This window comes from Dipodomys merriami, unplaced genomic scaffold (assembly GCF_024711535.1).
Source record: "Dipodomys merriami isolate MVZ:Mamm:240054 unplaced genomic scaffold, mDipMer1.0.p SCAF_215, whole genome shotgun sequence".
NCBI lineage: Eukaryota > Metazoa > Chordata > Mammalia > Rodentia > Heteromyidae > Dipodomys > Dipodomys merriami.
In genome coordinates, this window is record NW_027203549.1 from 1,836,218 (window position 1) to 1,859,015 (window position 22,798).

Here is a 22,798-nt window from a genome sequence, read left to right on the forward strand (position 1 = left end):
CAGCTCAAGGCTAGTGGTACTACTCGAGTCACAGAACCTCTTCCATCTTTTTCTGCTTATGTGGTGCTGAGGAATCAAACCCAGGACCTCATGCATGCAAGGCAAGCACTGTACACTGAACCACCTTCCCAGCACATGAGAGACAACATTTACTTTCTCTTTTGTGTTATATAATGAAATAAAGAATATCTTTTTATATTTTTGAATGGTCATACTTCTAAATTTATATTAAATTCAGCCACTTTATACTTTTCAAAGTCATGTAATATCTCTGAGAGTTTGCTTCTGTAAAGATTGTTTTTGCATTGATAATTTATTCTGAGTCATTTTTATTTTTTATAAAAATCACTTTATATTTTATGTTTTTTTGTGTTTTTTTAAGTGTGAAAATACCAGACAGAGGGGTTACAATTAAATGGGCAAGGTAATGAGTACATTTCTTATCAAGCATTGTTGCATACTCCTTTGTTTCTACTAACTATCCCTTCCCATCTCACCCATTTCCCCCTCCCCTTTCCCCCAACCAAAGTTGTAAAATTTGTTTTTCGACATAATCTCTTGTATATCTCATTGTTGCAATGGGTCCACCTGTATCCCTATTTAAAAAAAATTTCCCCTTTCCCTCCACAAATTATACCAACATCAAATACAGTGAAAACAGGGATTATACCATGTGGGAGGGACATAAAAAGTAACAAAGAAGTCATCTTATAAATATGTTAGAAATAATTACAGAAAAGAAAAAAATTTGAATTCTTATCTTGGGGTTCACTTCACCTAACATCAACTTATCTAACAATTTCTGCATGTCTCAGACATACACTAGTAATTGCTAATAAGGGAAACCATGGGACCTATGTTTCTTTGGGCCTGGCTTACTTCACTTAATATAATTTTTTCCAAGTTTTCCATTTCCTAACAAATGGGGCAATATCATTCTTTCAGATAGAGACATAGAATTCCATTTTGTATATATACAACATTTTCTTGATCCATTCATCTACTGAGGGACATCTGCGTTGGTTCCATATCTTAGCTATGGTAATGCTACAATAAATATATCTGTGTGGTAGCTTTAGTATGGTCTTGTTTATGTTCATTTGGGTAAATGCCCAAAAGTGGGATTGCTGGGTCATAGGGGAGCCCTATGTGGAGTCTTTGGAGGAACCTATATACTATTTTCCAAAGTGGTTGAAAAAGATTACACTCTCACTAACAATGAAGTAAGGTTCCCTTCTGTCCACATTCCCTCCAGCATCTGTTGTTATTAGAGCTCTTGATTATAGCCATTGTAACTTGGGTGAGGTGATATCTCAGTGTTGATTGATTTGCATTTCTTTTATGGCTAGGGAGGTTGAGCATTTCTGCATATCTTATTGGTCACCCTCCTTACCTCTTCAGAGAAGTTTCTATTTATGGCTTTAGCCCACTTATTTATTGGGCAGTATTTTCTTTGAGTATTTGTTGTTGGGGGATTTAATTTTTTGATTTCCAGGTCTGTTTTAGATATGAAACCCTTGTCAGTTGTATGGCTAGTGAAGATCCTCTCCGATTCCGTGGGCTTTCTATTGATCCTGCTAGCTATGTCCTTTGCCATGCAGAAGCTCTGCAATTAGATACAATCCCATTCGTCCAACCTTTCTTTCAATTGTTGTGCTTTTGCATTTCTTTTCAGAAAATTTCAGCCTTTGTCAAGGAGACCTAGGGTTTCTCCTATTCCATCCTGTAATGTTTTCAAAATATCTGCTTTGACCCCGAGGTCTTTGATCCATTTGGACTTGATTCTGGTACAGGGTGATATATAAGGATCTGGCCTTAATTTTCTACAAGTGATTAACCAATTTTGCCAGTACCATTTACTGAACAGCCTTTCTTTGATTTTATCTTTTTAGATGCTTTATCGAATATTAGATGATTATGGTTCATTTCTGGGTTTTCAATTCTATTCCATTGTTCCTGAGATCTTTTCTTGTGCCAGTACAAAACTGTTTTAATTATTATGGCTTTGTAGTAGTGTTTGAAATTTGCTATTGATATTGCTCCAACACTGTTCTTTCTGTTAAGGATCGCTTTTTTCAATTGGGGGTCTTTTGTTGTCCCATATGAATTTTTGGATTGCCTCTTCTATTTCCTTGAAGAATGCGGTTGGAATATTGATAGGTATGACATTGAACTTGTAGATAGCCTTGGAAAATATTGCCATTTTCACAAGGTTCATCCTTCCTATCGAGGAACATGGGAGGTTTTTGCCACTTTCTAAGTTCTGTTTTGATTTCCTTTTTCAGATTTTTAAAGTTTTCATCATATAAGTCCTTCACTTCTTTGGTTAAGTTAAATCTTAGGAATTTTATTTTTTGTGGGGCTATTACAAATGGAAAAGCTTTCCTGATTTGAGCCACACTTTTCTCATTGTTGGCGTACAGAAAAGACATTAATTTTTCAGGGTTAATTTTATACCCTGCTATTTTTCCAGGTTTGAATCAGCTTGAGTAATTTGGGAGTAGTGTCCGTGGGATTCTTTAAGTACAAGATCATGTCATCTGCAAAGAGAGAGAATTTTACTTCTTCTTTCTCTATTTGGATCCCTTTTATGTTGGCATATTGTCTTATTTCTGTAGCTAGGCATTCTAATACTATATTGAAGAGAAGTTGAGAGAGTGGACATCCTTGTCTCATTCCCGAGTTAAGAGGAAATGGCTTTAGTTTTACACCATTAATTATAATGCTGGTTGTAGGTTTTCCATATACAGTTTTTATTGTATTGAGGAAAGTTCCATGGATTCCTAATTTTTCCAGAACCTTCATCATAAAGCGGTGTTGGATCTGGTCCAATGCTTTTTCTGCATCTGTTGAGATAACCATGTGGTTTTAATCCTTGCTCTTGTTGATGTGATAAATTATATTAATTGATTTGTGTATATTGAAACAGGTTTGCATCCCTGAAATAAATCCGGTATATTGGTGTATGATTTTTTGGATGAATTGTTGAAGTCGATTGGCCAAAATTTTGTTGAGAAGTTTTGCATCAATGTTCATCAAAGAAATGGGTCTATACTTCTCTTTCTTTGATGAGTCCGTGCCTGGTTTCGGGATGAGGGTTATGATGGCTTCATAGAATGTGTTCGGTAGTGAACTTTCTCTTTCAATTTCATTGAAGAGTTGGAGTAGTATTGGTGTGAGCTCTATTTTGAAGCTCTTGTACAATTCCACTGTAAATCCATCAGGTCCTGGGATTTTCTTACATGGGAGGTCTCTTTTTGCTTTGTCTATTTCAATGCTTGATGTGGGCCCCTTAATATGCTTTAACTCATCTTGGTTTAGTATTTTCATGTTGATAATTGCTAGCAAAAGGTCCATTTCTGCCAAGTTTTCAAACTTATTAGCATAAAGTTTTGAAAATATTCCCTTATAATGTTCAGAATCTTGGTTGTTTCTGTGGTGATGTTCCATTCTCACATCTGAGTTTATTTATTTGGGTGTGTTCCTTCTTTTTATGATAAGATTTGCTAAGGGTTTGTCAATTTTTTTAATTTTTTCGAAGAACCAACTCTTTTTTTGTTGATTCATTCTGTTTTTTTTTTATTTCTTATTCGTTTAACTCGGATTTAATGTTAATTATTTCTTTCCATCTATTGAATTGGGGTTTCTCTTGGTGCTCTTTGTCAAGGTGGTTCAGATGTCTCATTAAGTGGTTGGTTTCAGATCTCTCTAATTTCTTGGTGTAGGAACTCAGAGCTATAAACTTGCCACTGAGTCCTGCCTTTGCAGTGTCCCGAAGGAGCTGGTAATTTGTGTGTTCATTTTTGTGGAATATCATGGACATTTGAATTTCTTTTCTAATCTCTTCTATGACCCCCTGGTTATTAAACAGTGTGTCGTCCAGCCTCCATGTGTTAGAAGACTTTTTTGGTGTTGAGTTCTAATTTTATTCCCTTGTGTTCTGAGAGGATGCAAGATGTATCTTCAATGTTTCTGAATTTGGACATGTTTGTTTTGTGACCTAAAATGTGATCTCTTTTGGAAAATGATCCATGAACTGCAGAGTAAAACGAGTTTTCGGTTGCTACTGGGTGAAATATTCAGTAGATGTCTGTTAAATCTCTTTGCTCTATGCAGTTGTTTAAATCTGTGGTTGCCCCGTTGATTTTTTTTGCTGATTTGATCTATATAGTGGGGATAGTGGTGTGTTAAGATCCTCAACAATTAATGTTGTTGGATCTATGTGAGATCTAAGGGAAAATAGTGTCTCTTGGATAAATTTTGGTGCTCTATTGTTTGGCAATTCCATATTTAGAATTGTAATATCCTCCTGAAGTAGAGAACCCATAAGTCATATGTAGCTACCTTCTTTATCTCTTTAATTTTAATTCGAGGCATATTTTATCTGATATTATTATTGCAACTCCTTCCTGTTTATGGCAGCCGTTTGCTTCGTAGATTTTATTCCATCCTTTCATTAACAAAATGTGTTTGCTTTTATAGGTAAAGTGTGCCTCCTGAAAGCAGGAGATAGAATTATCTTGCTTTTTAATCCAACTAGACAGTCTATTTCTCTAAATTGGAGCTTTAAGTCTGTTAATGTTGAGAGGTAGGACTGAGAGGTGTTTGGTAGCTCCTGCCATGCTATCCACCTCCTTGGGGGCTGTGGAAACTTGGTTTTTCGTATGGTTCTTGGATTCTCAGTTTGGGTGTGGTTTCTTAGCCATTATTGTGGTGTTGTTGGTTTTCTGTGTGTAGGTCATCTTTAAGTATTTTTTATAGGGCTGGTTTGGTGGAGCTATATTTTTCAGTTTTTCTTTGCTATGGAAGGTTTTTATTTTACCTTCAGTTATGAAGGAGAGTTTAGTTGGGTACATTATTCTTGGTTGAAAATTGTTTGTCTTCAGGGCATGGCATACAGCCTGCCAGGCTCTTCTTGCTTTACTTATCTATGCTGAAAAATATGAGGTGATTCTAATTGGTTTTCCTTTATAGATGATTGATCTTTTCTCCTTGACATTTTTAAGAACTTATTCTTGATCTGAATTGGTCCTGTGTGGATTATAATGTGACAATGTGAAGTGCTGTTCTGGTCTGGTCTATTTGGGGTTCTACAAGCATCTTGTATCTGAATAGGCCTATCTTTTTGTGTGTTTGGGAAGTTCTCTGCTAGGATCCTGTTAAAAAAATTTACTCGACAATTAACTTCTGTCTCTACGGGCTCCTCTACACCATTTGTCCTCAGAGTAGGCCTTCTGATTGTGTATTCCAAATGTTGAATAGATCTATCATATTTCTTGGATTTGTCTTGGATAGTTGTATGTTCTTTCTTTATAATACCTAGGCTGTCTTCAATCTCCAAGATTCGATCTTCTGCATGCTCTAACCTATTGTTGTCTTTTTACTTGGTTTATTTATTTTCCTTCTAATTGGTCGGCCTTGATGGCTTCAAATTCTTTGTGTAGCCTTGTTTTAGATCTTCTATGAACTTCTTTACTTCCTTAATTTGGTGTTCTCAAATCACTTAGTTGATTGGTTATGGATTACTTGGACTCCCATTCCTGCTGTCGGGGCTCCATTCAGCATTCCCTGTGTGGTCGCCCTGAATTCTTTCAGCTGTCTGTTTATGGATTCCATGAATGCCTCTATTGATCTTTGTCTATTCTCATCCCGATGTCACAATTCCTGTGTTATGCTTTGATTATCTTCCTCACGTTCATGCGATTCCTGTAGTTCACTTTGACTGTTCTCAGTCTGCTCACGCAATTCCTGTGTCTCTCTTCATCTGTTCTCTGCCTGCTCACACAATTCCTTTCTTTCTCTTTGACTTTTCTCAGCCTGCTCACGCAATTCCTTTATTTCTCTTTGACAGTTCTCAACCTGTTCACACAATTAATGTATCAGTCTTTGAATAGTTTCCTCACAGTCATGAAATTCCTGTACTAATGTTTGGTTTGCCTCCTCTGTCTCTCCCTATCACGTTCAAACTGAGTCCTTTGAAAGCTTTCATTCTTTTCATTCACCACGTTTACCAGTAGTGTTTGTAGTGCTTTGCAGGAACTCTCCTCCGGATTATTCATTAACTGTTCTGTCACTGGATTATCATGAATGGGAGTTGAGATACCCAGACTTGCCATTTTTCTCGTGTTTTCCGTCTTGTTCTGCACACTTGATATGAAAGTGACACCAATTTTTTTGCTAAAACACTATTTTAAGGCAAGCATCAACCAAAGTCCTGTAGTTGCATAGTCAAAATGGCTGCAGATAGAACCTAGTGTAACAGATACAATCTATTCAACATCAAAAAAACTATGCATTAATGGGCTAAGAACAGCAAAGATGAATTTTTCAAATCAGAAATTATTATGTTCAGGGAGAAATGTGTGGAAAAATAGGATTAGAAAAATGTGGAGAAGTTAAAGTAAATTTAACCAAGTCCTAATCTCAGAAAGGGAAAGGGATTGGACAGAATGATTGGAGAGAAATTAAAAAGAAGATAATCAAAAATCGAAAAACAAAAATTTAAATTTAAAAAGTGAAACATTTAAAAATTATGTAACTTTAAAGAAGTGATATTGAGAGAAGAAAAGGATAGGATGACAGGAGGGGATGATAGAAAGGAGACATGAAAAACTAAAAAATAAAAATTCTTAAAATATTTACTTGAAAATTATATGGTATAAAGATATAATACTGCTATTAAACAGTTAAGCCTAAAAGTTTGTGAATTAAGTAATACATTTCTGGATTAATTATGTACACAATGGGGGATAAGTTCTAATAAACGATGAAGGGTATTTATCTGGGGATGAGGCAAAACAGCAATTAAGTCACTCAAAAAAAAAAAAGAAAGACAAAAAAATGAAAAGAATCAAAAAAAGTTAAAACAATTTAAAAAGGACCAAAATGTCAATAGCAATTTTTTTTAAAAAGCACACACACACACACACACACACACACACACACACCTAAAATAAAAATTAGGAGAAGAAGAAAAAAACGATTAATAGAAAACAATTTAAAATTTAAAAAAATGGTACCAAAAAGAGTTGTTTAATTTTCGGGGGTGTGTGAGGAATGGGAAGATCCTGTATCTCCCCTGTGTCTGTAACCAGTCTCTTCGTGGAGTCTCTGGTCTGCTTATGGTGTTTGGTTTTCTTGTGGCCTGATTGATTTCTTACATCAGTTTGTTTGAGCAGTCAATAAAATGCTCCGCTTTATCCAGGATTTTGTGATCCTCCTTCAGGCTGGTTCAGTGGGAGGGAGATCTGCTTTGAGTATCACGAAAGAGAAAGATGGCTGTTTCCTCTAGTTTGGAGATGCTGTGATGAGGCTATGTTCGGGGTAGGGTTGAGGTGTTTCAGCAAACAGTAGCTTTTCCCTGAGAGGCTAGCTCCTGAGACACTCCCAGACCCCAGCCTGGAGCCATTCTCAAGGTTTATGTTTATTGAATTTCAATTGATTGTCTAGGCTGCTGTAGGTAGGGGCAGCCTCTGGTTCTGTTAACCCAGTGAAGATAGTCACTCCTCTGGGGGGCAGAACTCTCTCTGCTTGGGCTAGGTGACTTTCTCCTGGGTGGATCTGAGCCTGGAAGGTCAGGTCAGATACCTGTGACCTGCTAAATGACTCTTTTGTTTTCTTCCAAGGCCTGACTTGGAGCTAGTTGCTCAGCCTGGCCTTTCTCAGTATCAAAGATGATGTCTGGTGGGAGGGGGAGGGGCAGCCTTCCCTCCTCTGCTCCATGAGAAGGAGTGAGAATGTCAGGATTCTACTCAGGCAGGAGTCTTTGTTCCTGGTTATCTCTGGTCTGTGATCTGCAGGATGAATTTATCTGCTCCTTTTCAGTTCTTGTTGGTGTTGAGTAGAATCCGCTCACCCACTGCATATGGCGCCTTTGTCCTGGACACTCTGTAGTAGATATGGTGGCTATGGGTGCCACAGATGCTGCCACAACCGTGGCTACTGGCAAGTGCTCAGATCTTTCTTCTTGCCTGGATCTTCCCTCTCTAGTCAAACTCTGTGTACAGTGTTGGCACACTTGGTGTGATTGTCTAGGCTAGTACTGTTCACTGGAACACTAAAACTGCTTTGTATGTGAGAGCTTGTTTAGCCTCCAGGTTCTCCTCTACCATCTTCCTCCGACCTCCATGAAACGCTTTATATTTTATGTTGATTGGTTATTATGCAACAAATACCTTCAAATGTACATGTAGTGTCAAAAGATAGGCATATGAATATTCTCATACAGCTCTTATTTATCTGTTATGCACTTTCACTATTATGATATTTTTCTCTCTCTTATACTCTTTATCATTTCCTCACTTTCTCTTTCATGCTTCATGTCTGCTGCTTAGAATTTCTGGTGGTCTACTATTATCCTTCAGGATCCACTGGTTTGTGGGAACATGATATGGACAATCAGTTACTTTGCCTTATTGAAGAGTTACAACTGTGATGTGATATTATTATTTGCCATTCTAAATGGTAAAACAACAGATCTAGGAATTCCTTTTCAATTTTATTACTATTATAAATTTTATGTCATAGGAATAATTGGGATAGATAAGATACTTTCAACCTGTGATCTAAAAGTACGTTTCCTTTTACAAACAACCTTTTCCTTTGAGTATCAGTGAGTAACTACATGTAATGAAAACAAAACTATTCTATGGAAAGTAGACTGAAAAACATGATAGTGGGGAAGTGAGTACAAAGGATACCCGTCATAGAGCACAGATCCTCAGAGCAGTTTATCATGTACACTTTGTGAGAATGACAATGTGTTAGGAACTATACATTAAATCACTGAACGCTTGATATATATATATGCAAATATATTTATATATTTACATTTGTTTATATATGCATATATGTATGTGCCCTTATATGTGTACACATGTATGTTACTATGCTCACAAATACACACATACATATACCCATGTATACATGCACACATTGAGAAAGACACATAGTTACATTCAACATAAGTTTCACTAGTTGTTGAATATGCCTTAGACGGAATTCTTGGAACCAAATATGTTGAAGATGTATTTGTCTCTAAGAGTTCTTTTACCACTCCTCTTATCTCTTAAAACTGGTACGTTTTAAGACATGAGATTCTACTTGCAAAATGCAGTAATAGTGATAGGAAGTCATTTGGAAATCTCAGTAAGTAAAGGCCGTATGGTGTCACCCTGCTCCCCATGGAATGCTTGCTCTTGTAGACTCTCAACAACCAAACTAGCAGGAGAATATCCTATCAGAGTATATACTGTCAGAGGGGGGTTGGAGGGAGGATTTGGGTGATGTGAAGGGAAGGTATGGTAGGGGAAAAACAAAGGATTGGGTAATAATGCTCAATAAGAAATGTACTCACTTCCTTCCTTATGTAACTGTAACCCCTGTGTACAGTGTCTTTACAATAATAATATATATTAAAAAGATACAAGGAAAACTTCTGTACTTATGGGAAGTTGTATTTATCAGTCAATATCAGTAAGGTATTGGTTTTAGGACCACAGGCATATTAAAATGTTGGATCCTCAAACTTTTTACTTGAACACAGTATATTATTTACATTAGAATGTGTCCATAACCTAGTTCAGAGTAATTGCTATGAAACATTTTACTACATTTTATGTTTGTAATGGAAAATAAAAGTATATGCACTATCAACAGATACAATTTTTTTCAATTTTTTTTGTCTTTTTGTCTGCATTTTGTGGATGGAATTGGGAGAGCAATTTTGAAAAGCTCAAATTTCATCACCAAGGGCTGTCTGCTCAAAGGATCTAATACAGCATCTTGAATAGTATGGAACTCCAAGGAGAAGTACTTGAATTGAGACATCAGAAAGTCTAACCACGCAAGGACTTTTTAGAAGCACAGCTGCTAGATTTCTAATGGAGAGCTTTCATAACCCTTTGTGAAACACAAGTCAGAACCTCATTGAAGTGTAGATTGTTTTCCCTCACCTTTCTGTCAAGCTCAGTCATTATCAATCAACATTTAGCTAATCTTGAATAATCCTCTAATAACCAAATGTTGATGTAATGTTCATATGCAGAAAACCTGGGAAGGCAAACTTTTTCCAATTAAGACAATCTATATTCTATGCTCCAGAAGAGAGAAAACTAGGTAAGCATCTATTTACAACCTTCTGAATAGTTCTAATTCTGCCCACATCAGTTATCTGTCCATACCTGTGATGGAGTGAAATGATTTTAAAAGAATTTAGTGATCTAAAAGTTAAATTTAAATGTGGAATGAAATTAGTTCCAATACATTACATTAAGATATTTAGAAACAAGTGAAAAACCCAAAGGTCTATAAGATTTTTTTTATTGGAAGTGTAGGGATATTGGAAATTGGTTCTCTATATTTTAAGCAACTGGCAAGAAGAATTGGCAAAACACAATTTACATTCGGAGTAGACTTGTCACACTAATTTTTGTATATTGAAAGGAGCACAAGCCTCAACAATATGTGAATGCTATCCTCTTATTTATCTGTAAAGTTTTATGCATCTGGTCCATTAACATTAAAATTTCAAAAAAATTAATTTTTAGATAATTGTCCAAAGGGGTTTTGCTTCATCATGTCAGTGTTGAATAGAGAATATGTGCATTTCAGTGTACAATGCATCTGGATAATTGTCAACCTTTCCATTTTTCTTTCTTCCTTTACCCGAACCCCACATATCCCTTCCAGTCTCCTACTTATATTCTCACTTATTTATATTGAGTTATATGACTGTATTAGTCCACCTTTTCTATCTCCATTCTTATGCCCTACTTCCTTTATGCCAAAATCTCCCTTTTAAGACTGATTTCAACTTCATGGGACTTTGTTAAGTATCTCTGCCATTGGTATGTGGCTTTGGGCTTGCCCTATCCTCTCTTCCATGTTTGACCAACATAAATGAGGATATTTCTACATTTTTCTAATCTCTGAATGTCTCAGTAAGGTCATTAATCTGGGTATCCTTTTCATTTTTTAAATTTCAAATATAATATAAGCTTTGTTTGACTAGTCATTTTCTAAAAATGAGTGATATTCCGGAACACAAATATTTTGGTACCAAATTGAGACTGTAGTAACCTTGATGATAATAGCAACCAACCTATTTTAAGTAGATTGAGATGCAACTAAAGTATTTTCATTATATTTATTTCTTAGTGATCATTTTTTAATGAATAAATGAGACATTTCCATCCAGTTTAGGTTAAGAGCGTTAAGTAATGGACTAGATGGTAAGTAAATCCGAAAATGTTTTAGGCTACATGGGTTCAGGAAAATGTAGGATCAATGGATACTACAGTATTTTTCCTGATAATAGAATTTGAGGGCAAGTTATTTTATAATGGTTCATGTTAGGGAACAAGATAACTTCAGAGGAAGAGTCAGAAAATTTGTGGGAATCAAGGCAATCTGAAACTCATTTCCAGGGTGCAAACTGATTAAAACTAAACTATTTTTCTTAAACATTAGAATTGGACTATCATTAGGGTGAAAGTTAGGTTTCAGTTGCAGCTGTGGTTAGTGTTAGCATTAGGGCAATGATAAGTTTAGTGTAAAACTGAAACTATCTTTGAATAACAAGTCATGTTAGAATTAGGATGAATGTGAAATATGAACCTGCTAATTATATTAAGATTAGGATATGGTTAGTGTGAGGGTTAGCCTCAATATTCCAGTTAAGGTTAGGGTTACAAAAATGGCAAGATAATGAGTAAAACTACAAACTATTTTTAGAGAGATTACTTGAATCAAAGTTAGGATGAATAAATCTAATGTATTTGTATGGCTTTTAGAATCCAAAGGCTATTAGTACTATGGTTAGGGTTACTGTTCTAGTTCAGGTTAGACTTAGGGTTAAGGAAGGGTAAGCTTTAAGGTAAAACAGAGTTTTCTGCTAACATTTTCAAGTAAAATAAGTGTGAAATTTAACAAAAACTACAGAGTTTTCCTAATTTTCCTGTTCAGGGTTCAATAGGGTTAAATTTAGAGTTAGGTTTCTAGTAAGGTTTAGATATATAGTTAGGGTTAGGAAGTAGAGTATCATTTAAGTAAACCTGCAACTTCTTTTTAGAGATATAGGAGTTCAGTAAAAGTTAAGATCAGTGGAAACTATGATAGTTTTCATGAGTTGAAGATTTGAGGTTAATATTCATAATAGGAACAATTTCAGAGTCCAGTTTAGGGAATCTGTAGGATTTGGTGCAAAGTGCAAATACAGCATTTCAAAGACCATGAATATCTCTTAGGATATATTTTCCATTAATTTTAGGATTGGGTTACTATTATCATCAAGGTTACTCTCGGGGTTCTGACCAGGATTAGAGTTAGGATTATGGAAATGGAAGGTTGAGAACTTGAGTGACTTACTTCCTTTGTGTAAGTTTATGCACTTTTCTAAGGCTAGAAGTCAAGGCTTGGGTTCTATCCCTGAGCATTATGCTGTAGGCTAGCATTCTACCACTTGAGCCATGATTCCACTTCCATCTTTCTTTGGAAGTGAATTGGAGATGAGAGTCTCACAGATTTTCCTATCCAAGCTGACATTGAACTGAGATTCCCAAATCTCTGCCTTATTATTAAAGGTAGGATTAAACTAATGAGCTACAAGTGCCATGGAAAGTGCCTGACTTTTATTAATTGTTTTTACTTTTGTTCAAGATCAACATTGAATTCAATATCTGAAAGCATTGCTCACTAGGTAACAAGTTGCCACTTGAGCTATATCTCCAAAAATGATTATCTTAAATAGCTGGAAATCATTAAATTTTCTTTAGATGATATGTATCATTAGTGTTGTTCTAAAAATTATACTAACCAAAACAGATTTATAGACCCTAGAGGTAATCTGAGCAGATTCTTATGGTTGGCTTCTAATTGCATAATATTTTAGGGACATGATTTTTTAATTATTATTTTAAGTAGCAAAGGTATTATTAAACAAGGCAGTTTCTGCGTACAATATACGTTGATCAATGCCAACCCTTTCAACATTCACATCCTTCCTCTATGCACCTCTTCCTTCACTCTTAATTTTGTAGGATATTTACTCGATTACTCTGTGCACTTCCCCCATTTTCTCCTGGTCATTCTTGTACCTTTTCCCCCTTCACCTCTGTTTTGACTAGCCACTTACATATGATCCAGCAACTCTACTCCTAGGCATTTATTTAAAAGATTACAAACCAGGATATAGTAAATATTTCAGCACAACCATGCTTACTGAATCAGCCCAGATACCCCTCAAGAGAGAAATGATTCAAGAAAATGTAATACACACACAACACACACACACACACACACACACACACACACACACACACACACACACACACAGAGGAAATCCTACTTACCCTTCAGAAAGAGTATTGTACTATTTGTATCTCTCATTTCTCCTTTCTTCTGCCTGGTATCCCATTGTTGTCATACTGTCCCTGTACTGCAGTAAGTGACACATGCAAACTGATGTAAAAAATTGTCAGTGCTATCGGCTAGCCATAGATTCCTAAATATGAGTTCTATGCTCATTCTCTTTGTTTATTCATGCCTTTGAGTAGTGATTGCACAGTTTCATTTGTACCATTTGCTACACAGAAAAGAGATGAACCACGTGTATGTATATATACATATATGCACATACATGTATATACATACATACATGGATATTTGTACACATATGGGTATATATTAAATACTTGAATATATTTTATATTTTTGAGAATTATGGAGCTAACAAAAATCACATGCATTTTAATTCTTAGTCAATTATTTCAAAGCCTAAATAACTTTGTCTCCTTTGAATACATAATTTTAAAGAGAATATCACCATCTCTAATCTTTCAGTGGCCTTGAAATTAGATGTTCAAATGAGAAAAAGTTATTTAGGCTTTTTGGTGGAAGAGAGGAGTATTACTAGGGTTCTATTCAGATGTTCTCTGCTTGCTAGATAGGACTTTATTTTTATAGCAACAAGCAGCTCAATTACTTTTGGCATACTTCTAGTTCATTTTATTGACTTGAAGTTTTGAACTTTTTGCCAGGGTCTGATCTTAGATTGACTGAATGATCTTAGATTGCTTCTTATGTCTCCCACACAATTAGCTAGGATTGCAGATGTGAACCACTATGGCCAGCTCATTTGTTGAGATGGATGACTTGGCAGTTTTTTTCTCTGGCCTGGCCTCATTTCTGCTTCCTGATCAGCTGGGTTTACAGATGTAGGCAACTATACTAGGTGTACATGACACCTTTTTTTTCAAAGAGGTTTTTATTTAAAAATAAAATATAGAGGGGTTATAGTTACATGAGCAAGGTAATGAGTAATTTTCTATTAAGCCTTGCTACCTCCTCCTTTGTTTTCCCCTACCCTTCCTTCCTTCCCACCTGCACAATTACTCCTCCACTCCCACCTTCCCCTCTTCCCTGCCTAAACTGCAAAGTTCCTTTTTCAACATAGTGCATTGTGTATCTCATTGCTACAATGGGTCAGCCTGTATCCCTATTTAAACAATTTGTTTTTTCCCTTCCCCTCCCAAAGCTAGATAATTGTGTATACAAGATACAGGGCACTGACACCGAATACAGAGAAAACAGGGGTTATACCATGGTGGAGGAACATACAATGAAACAAAAAAATCAGATGTTATATTATAAATCCCTATCTTGTAGTTCAATTTGCTTAAGAATATCTTATCTGGTCATATGTACATACTTTTTGAACTTTTATTCTTGTCGCAGATATATACTACTTATTGCAAATAAGGGAAACCATAGGACCTATGATTTTTTGGGTCTGACTTATTTCAGTTAATATAATTTTTTCCAAAACTCCACTTAGAGCTCACCCAGCAATCTCACTTTTGGGCATTTACCAAATGATCAAAAACTAGAACATACTAAGCTACCAGCACAACTATGTATATTGCAGAATTATTTAGAATAGCTAAGATATCAAATGGACTCAGACGCACCTCAGTGGATGAATGGATATATACTTATATACATATGTATGGAATATATACATATATACCTATGTGTGTATATATACATATATATGTGCCACACTTTCTTGTATATATATGCATATACATATATACGTACACATATATATGTGCATGTATATATCTGTATGTATATACATACATATGTATGTATACATATATATATATATATATGATACTATTCGTGCATCAGAAAGAATGACATCATCCCATTTGTTAGGAATTGGAAAGATGTGAAAAAAATATAGTAAGTGAAATAAGCCAGGCCAAAATATCCATAGGTCCCATGGTTTCCCTTACTTGAAGTAACTAATACAGGGTACCATATAATCATATAAGATGCTGTTAAGTGAAATGAACCCCAAGATAGGGACATAAATGATTTTTATTCCACAAGCTTCTTATCTGTATATAATCCCCCACATAAATTTGGAAGGGAGTTGTGGTTCAAGTATAGAGCACCACCAGTTAGGGAAAAAGCTTAAGTGAGAAGGTAAGGTTTAACCACAATATCAGAGTTTAAACCACAATATCTGCACTCAAATAAGTTTATTTCTTTCTTTGAGGTTTTTATTAAATTGCTCAGAAAATAGCAACGTTATATTTATGTTTAACAGTACTATTAAAATCATGTTATATTTATTGATGTTATTCTTTATTTTCCTAAATTTTACTTACTCATTAATAATATCCAGTAATGAAAAGAGATGAATACTGTTTCTCAAGTTTTTATGACAGTTGAGTATATGAATGAAAGATGCATACAAGGAGTTTGTACTGAAAATAGGTATTTGAAAGCTCTTCACATAAATAAATGATAGTTGAAAAAGCTGTGGGCATGTATGAAATAAACTAAAGAAATCGCAAGGAAAGATAAGGTATGATTCGGAAACCACACAATTTTGGAAGAAAAAAAAAGGAAAATATGTAGCTTCTGGTAAGAACTTTGTAACCCACCTATACATTTGATTCCTTATTTCTAGTGGAAGGCATTTCAGTTAATTTTATTTTACAAAGTTAAACATGATTGACATTTAATATTAACTGGCCTCTGTCTCAGGTAAGCTATTATTCTAACCAGGCGCCAGGAACTCATGCCTATATTCCTAGCTACACAGAGGGCAGAGATCTCTAGATCCTAGTTCAAAGCCAATTTGGAGAGGGAAGCTGGTGAGTCGTTTCTGTTCAATTAACCACAAGAAAACTGGAAGTGGCACTGTGGCTCAAAGTGGCAGCACTAGCCTTGAGTAATAAACCTCAGAGACAGACCCCAGGCCCTGAGTTCAAGCTCTCTGAAATTATTCTTACCAGGATTTCTCTAACTTGTTTAGAAGAATGTTTTAAACTTAGGGATTTTTTATTTCATGTTGTCAGCATTGATTTTTAAGATGTGTAGAGAAAAATTATTTATAGTCAGAACTGATTTGTATTGTTTTGTATTACACATTGCCTCTACACCCAGAGATCAGCAGCAAAGTAGATGGCCAAATCCTGACTGTTGGTATTGTATATGGATATGTGTTTATTTTAGCAAAGGAAAAAATTATGAATTAGTAGCCCTTATACATAACACCTTAATAGTAATTACATAATTACTATTATTACTAGTATTTTTTTTTTTTTTTGTCGGTTGTGGGACTTGAACACTAGGCCTGGGCATTGTCCCTCAGTTCTTCAGCTCAAGACTTGCAAAAGTGCCAGTTCACATTTTCTGACCCTTAAGTTGGAGATAAGGGTCTCACAGACTTTCCCACCAGTGCTAGCTTTGAAAAGAGACCTTCAATCTCAGCCTCCTTAGTAGCTAGGATTACAGGTGTGAGCCACTAGCACCTGGCAGTACAATTATTTTGAAAAAGAAAAAAACCCACGATTGTATTCTTAAAAATTCACAATATGGCAAGTGTATCTGTAACATAAGTTGTATCAAGGAACCATCGGCAGCAATCATTTTCAGATCTCACTATGTCCTGTCCAATTCCAGATAATATTTCATTAATTTATTTTACTTTTTCCTAACAAAGTTTATTATGAATGTACAACAGCACAATTTTCTATTGAGTATAAAGAATTCATTGGCCCTGGTGCTTGAAATCAGGGCCTAGGCACACTCTCTGAGCATTTTTTGCTCAAGGCTAGCACATTACCAATTGACCCACAACACCACTTCCAGTTTTTCTGTTTATGTCATACTGAGGAATCAAATCAAGTGCTTCATGCATGCTACCCTAGCACTCTACTACATTCCTAGTCATTGAGTCTTTTGTTGTTGTTGTTTTAAGATAGCATTTTACTATGTGTCCTTCTGTTGGCCTAAAATTTAGACTGGTCCCAAGCCTACTCCTAAATCAGCTTCCCAAATTCAGAGATTACAGACATTGACCATCATATTCAGTCCACGATTCTTTGTGATACTCTTTTCAGATATAGAAAGTTATTCTGTCTTCCTTGGATTGGATGGTTTTTGCTGTTAATCACTGTTAATCACATTTCTTGTCCTGGTATGTTGCTGCTTCTAGATCATTAGAAATATTTCAGGTTCTGATCTTGAAAATGAACCTTGTCATCCAACAACATCACATTTTTGTGAAAATCACTAGCAGGCCTAATGAGCATAGCAGCCAGCTGGAGCTCAGCTATCTGATGGCCTTAGGGTCCAACAATGCAATCATTAATGTGCACCGGATGAAAACTATCAGAGGTAATTTTGATTTATTCCATACAATTCTCAACTACTTGCCATTCTCAGTTATGTATGCTTTAAATTCTGTTTAACATTAATTACTATTTCATCATTCTCACAAGTAACATATATGTCTTACTTTAAAATGTATTCAAACATGCAAAAAGTTATCATAGTGCTGTCCACCAGTGGCTCATGTTTTAAAACCTAGCTACTTTAGAGGTCAAAAACTGAGGATCCTGGTTTAAAACAGCCCATGCAGAAAATTGTGAGATATTTCTCCCATTAAGAAACCAAAATCCAGGGCTGGGAAGGTGGCTCAGTGGTAGAGTGCTTGCCTTGCAAGCATGAGGCCCTGGGTTCGATTCCTCAGCACCACATAAACAGAAAAAGCCGGAAGTGGTGTTGTGGGCTCAAGCGGTCGAGTGCTCTCCTTGAGCTGAAGAGCTGAGGGACAGCGCCTAGGCCCAGAGTTCAGGTCCACAACCGGCAAAAAAAAAAAAAAAAATCCAGAAGTGGAGATGTGGCTCAAGTAATAGAGTGTCAGTTTTGAGCAAAAAGACTAAGCAAGAATAATATGTCTACTTCTGACTCTATTATTTACTTATGGAAAACTCACACACATTCACACACACACACACACACACACACAAACACACACACAATTTACAAAATATACACATTCTTCTAGACTCTCCTTCTTGAGAAATACTCAATGCCATTAACTTAATGCATGTTTTCTCTAAATTATTTTGGTAGGGATTAAACTACACTTGTATTTTGATACTGCACTTTTTGTACTTTTTGTTTTGCAATTTTTTTGGTACTTATGTAAGAAAACAGTGTTTTGTGAAGACTAATCCGAAATAAGCATGTCAGTAAATAGGTAGGTGGCAGGTAGACTGAAACTTGCATATAATACCACTTGAAATTTTATTTCTCCAAGTTTAAATATATATACATATGTATGTGTTTAAAACTTCTGCCAAAATTTTATTTCCATTAACAATGATCTATTTGTTCCATTATATAAATTTAATGTATTGTATGTTTCATAGTAGATTAATATTTATAGAATTTCTTTTCTTTGGAGACAAGATTCTGCAGTTTAGACCAGGCTTTCTTCAACTCCTAATTCTCATGTTTCAGGTTCCTGACTATTGACTGTAACAGTACTTGTGATGGAATCTACAGTCAAACTGTTAGACCTGGAAAGGATAGATTGGGAAGCCATCTCAAACAGCAATCAAAAAGCTGAGAACGGTGCTCTGGGAAGGTCAAACAGTCAAGGGAAGACAAGGGTATGAGTTATTACCTCAAGAGTATTTAAGTTAGAGCTGTTGGACACTAAAAGATTAAGACTTTGGAGACAAGATGGATGTCTGTGCTATGGTTGTAATGGCTATTGCTCCCTTTGGCTCTCTAACAAAAAGGGATTTATCATTATGTATACAAACAATACCTCAAGTTAATAGTTGTAACCACAAGCTAGATTGATGCCTTAGTTTGTGGACATACCTGTACGCACTGACCACCTCCCACCCCTGTAGTAGACTGAATATAAAGCATGTTAAGCAGGATTTTGGGATCCAGAAGCTGGCAATGAGGCTGTGGGTCCTCTGGTGTCTTCTTTCCTATCACTTCCTGTGATTTCTCAGATTTTTGGCCAGGTATCCCATCATCTTTGCTGTTCCATGGTTGTTGTTAGTTACAGTATTGATATTCTGATCACCTCAAAACAAACTATGGAAAAACACCTCCTTGAACAAGATTCAGAAGTGTATAGGAGCACCTCGAAAGATAGCAAACATCAGCAGTCATCCTGAGATTTTCTAGCAAGAAAGTACAATTCAGAAGTATCTTTATTTTTAATAATATAAAGAGATGGATAATTGTCTTTTTGTATATTTTGTACTTGATATTGCATAAATTTTCAGAAAAATACATACATTGTGAAATAATGTTAATTTTTTTCATAGGTTACAAAACCACGTCACTGGAGTAATGACCCTAATGTCTTATCTCAGTTGACTGAATCAGATTTAGATGAGTGTGAATTCCCTAATTATGAACATTTCTCCATGAAACTCAACAACATAGAACGAAGTGTGAGGGTCAGGCCATTCCATACCTCTAAGGATTTTACATATGTTAGCGTAATATACACCCACACTGCTCAGCACTAATGGCACATTGTTGTGTCATAATTGTCTTTATATCAGAATTATGCTAGAGCTTAAAGTAGAATGATAGGCTGAACATTTTCAAAGCAAGAGTGATGATCACCCCCTGCTATTATTCTCAGTGGAGAATCCTTCCTATACATTTTACTGACTTAGCTTCTACTCTATGCTTTACCATTATCAGGGAGGGTCACACTGTATCGAGCTACAATACTGCGGCAACCTTAGCTGCCTTTGAATTTTACCTCCAATCTTGATCCCAAGGTCAACTCTGCAACGCTAATCACATAGTTAGTGGTCAACCGAACTTTTCAAGCCTGGTTAAAATTTCAGCTATCATTGCTCATTGCCTGGGTTAAAGATCTCACTACTTTAGATTTGTTGTTTATCTTCTTGTATTTCCAACACTGCCTTTGAAGTTGGTTTTTGAAGTAGAGCTTTTAGTTTGCATTTGATTTATGGAGGTGTTAGTGATGCCAGTTGAACCGCATATATTATAATGTAAGTAATTTGATGTTTTGATATATGAATTTAATTTTGGCAGTTGAGGAAGTGAATACACATCATTCACAAAAGTTTATTTATGTATATTGGTATTGCTTTATTGTGAGCTTCCTAAAAGCCAGTCATGAGAGAACATGTCCCTAATCCCATCATTTCTGTCACTGAGACAAGGCTTGAAATGTCCAGACCACTTGACACTTCATAGTGAGAACCTTTCTACAAAGAAGGGGAGCGAATAGTAAACAGGATGCTATTAAGGACTTGAATTAAAGAAAAAAACAGAGTTGGAGAAAAAAAACAGAAATAATTACATGTATTCAGTGATAACAACCATGAGAATGAACATTACAGAACTAAGCCCTGGGATAGCCAAATATGTAAAACATGACAAATGAAGAAAAACAGTAATAAATATGTAATGCAGACTTATATGGATAGGTATTTTTAATGTTTAAGGGCTACGAAGTGAGTATGTGATGACCTAAACTTTAAGAAATTTGTAAGGTCAATTATCCCTGGGCCAAACATAGCTAATAGTTTAAGTAAAACACGGCCACAATATTGTGTCTTGATTTACCAAAGTAAAAACCGGTCAATATTTGGAAAGTTATTTTTTGGACATGTGGTTGGTGTGACAATTACTGACATTTGTTCAAGTGTCAGTAGGAGGGTACAGTTTTAGCACAATGATAGAAATCTTTCAGGGATCTGGTAAATTTTCCCTCTGTCTTCAATTTCCTTTTTTTCAGAGAACTAAAATATCATTACTGGAAGCCAGTCCCAAATTGTGCCTTTTCCAAGTTATCAGATATTCAGTCCATCACATGCCCAAATAATAGAGAATGGGAACAGGTCTACATTGGGCACTCACAGTAGATAGGTCTCTGGACTTTCTCAGGAAGAGCTTTCTGCCATTGTGGGATGGATAGGGGTGGATAATATACAAAACAGACATCATAGCTTGAAAGTATTGTGCTAAGTTGACACCTGAGATATAGGATTTTTTAACTGCATAGTATTGGTTTTCATGAATCAGTTAATCAGATTCTTTACACAATATGATGTTACTAGACTGCGGAAAGCATGTTTATAGCATTTACTTTGTATAACATATTTTGAAATTTGGTATAAATCGTTCATCTTTTTTTTTTTTATATGGATTACTCCTAGTTATCAATAGTGAGGAAATGCCCTGGAACTTTGTAACTTGAAGTCTTATGTTGCCATGTATCATATCCTATTTTCCTTTTACAGAGTTGGTAAAAAAAATATATGTAATTTATTTTTTATTTTATTTCTTATCTATTACAGAATTTGAACTCAGAGCCTGGGCACTGCTTCTGATGACGTTTGCTCAAGGTTAGCTCTCTACAACTTTGAGGCACAGAATCAATTTTAGTTTTCAATGATTAATTTGTGATAAGTGTCCCGCGGGGACTTTTCTCAACCTGGCTTTGAACTGTGATCCTCATATTCCAGCCTCCAGATTAGCAAATGTTACAGGCATGAGCTACCTCCACCCGGTTATACTTAATTTAAACTATAGTTTCGGAAGTGTTTCATCCTACATTGAATATTTTTTCTTACGAGCTTTCTAATAAATATATAATCTATTCAATTTTGAAAAGTACTGTGTACCTCCCACTTATTTGTGGCATTTCTGAAATCCAAGTTTCTCTGTGTGTCAGGGTGGATACTTAAGCCTGTAATAAGTATGTTGAACACATATCATCTGGCTACTTACAGAACAAAGGATGTGAAGCTAGAGTAGCCAGATAAAGAACTTCCAGGACAATTCAATGTCAACTCATGTACTCTCTCTGTAGGTGAATAGCAGCATAGAAAAGAAATTCTTATATTTGAAAGTGATTGAGTGTGTGTGCACATAGGTGTTCACTTATTTATCTGTTATTATAGTTTCAGATATATTCACTAGTATAAAACAATATTTCATATATACATATACATACACACACACACACACACACACACACACACACACACATATATATATATATATATATATATATATATATATATATATATATATATATATATGCAATAACAGTTTCCAAAATCCAGGGAACCACCTCCATGGGCATTGCTTCCCTAGGTTGCTCTTTGGGTAATAAGAATGAAACTTGGAATTGTCCTGTGGTAGAGAAATTACTCAGAGATTCAAGCATTTTTCTTTTAATATGTTGCTTATTCCTAACTCTAAAATTAGGAAGTCTGTTAATATATATGTTATATTATAGTATATGTAATATATTATATATAATGTATAATATATTGTTTATTATGAAATATGTTTCATATAATACCTGAGGATATTATATATTTATGAAGAAAAATACAACAAATGTATCAGTCCATACTTTCCTAGCCATGATTAGCTTCAGTACAGTTAGGCACATTACATCTCAACAGGAAAA

General features: G+C 35.4%; 1 long non-coding RNA gene across 2 annotated transcripts in view; it reads left to right on the forward strand.

Moving 5' to 3' along the window:
* LOC138834443 (uncharacterized) overlaps positions 1–21,973 on the forward strand; it is a 40,979-nt gene extending 19,006 nt beyond the window's left edge. For both annotated transcript variants that reach the window (XR_011374109.1, XR_011374108.1), the window contains 2 exons: positions 18,826–18,977; positions 21,675–21,973. This is a non-coding gene — a long non-coding RNA (uncharacterized lncRNA). The remainder of the gene's footprint in view (positions 1–18,825; positions 18,978–21,674) is intronic.
* Positions 21,974–22,798: the final 825 nt, after the last annotated feature.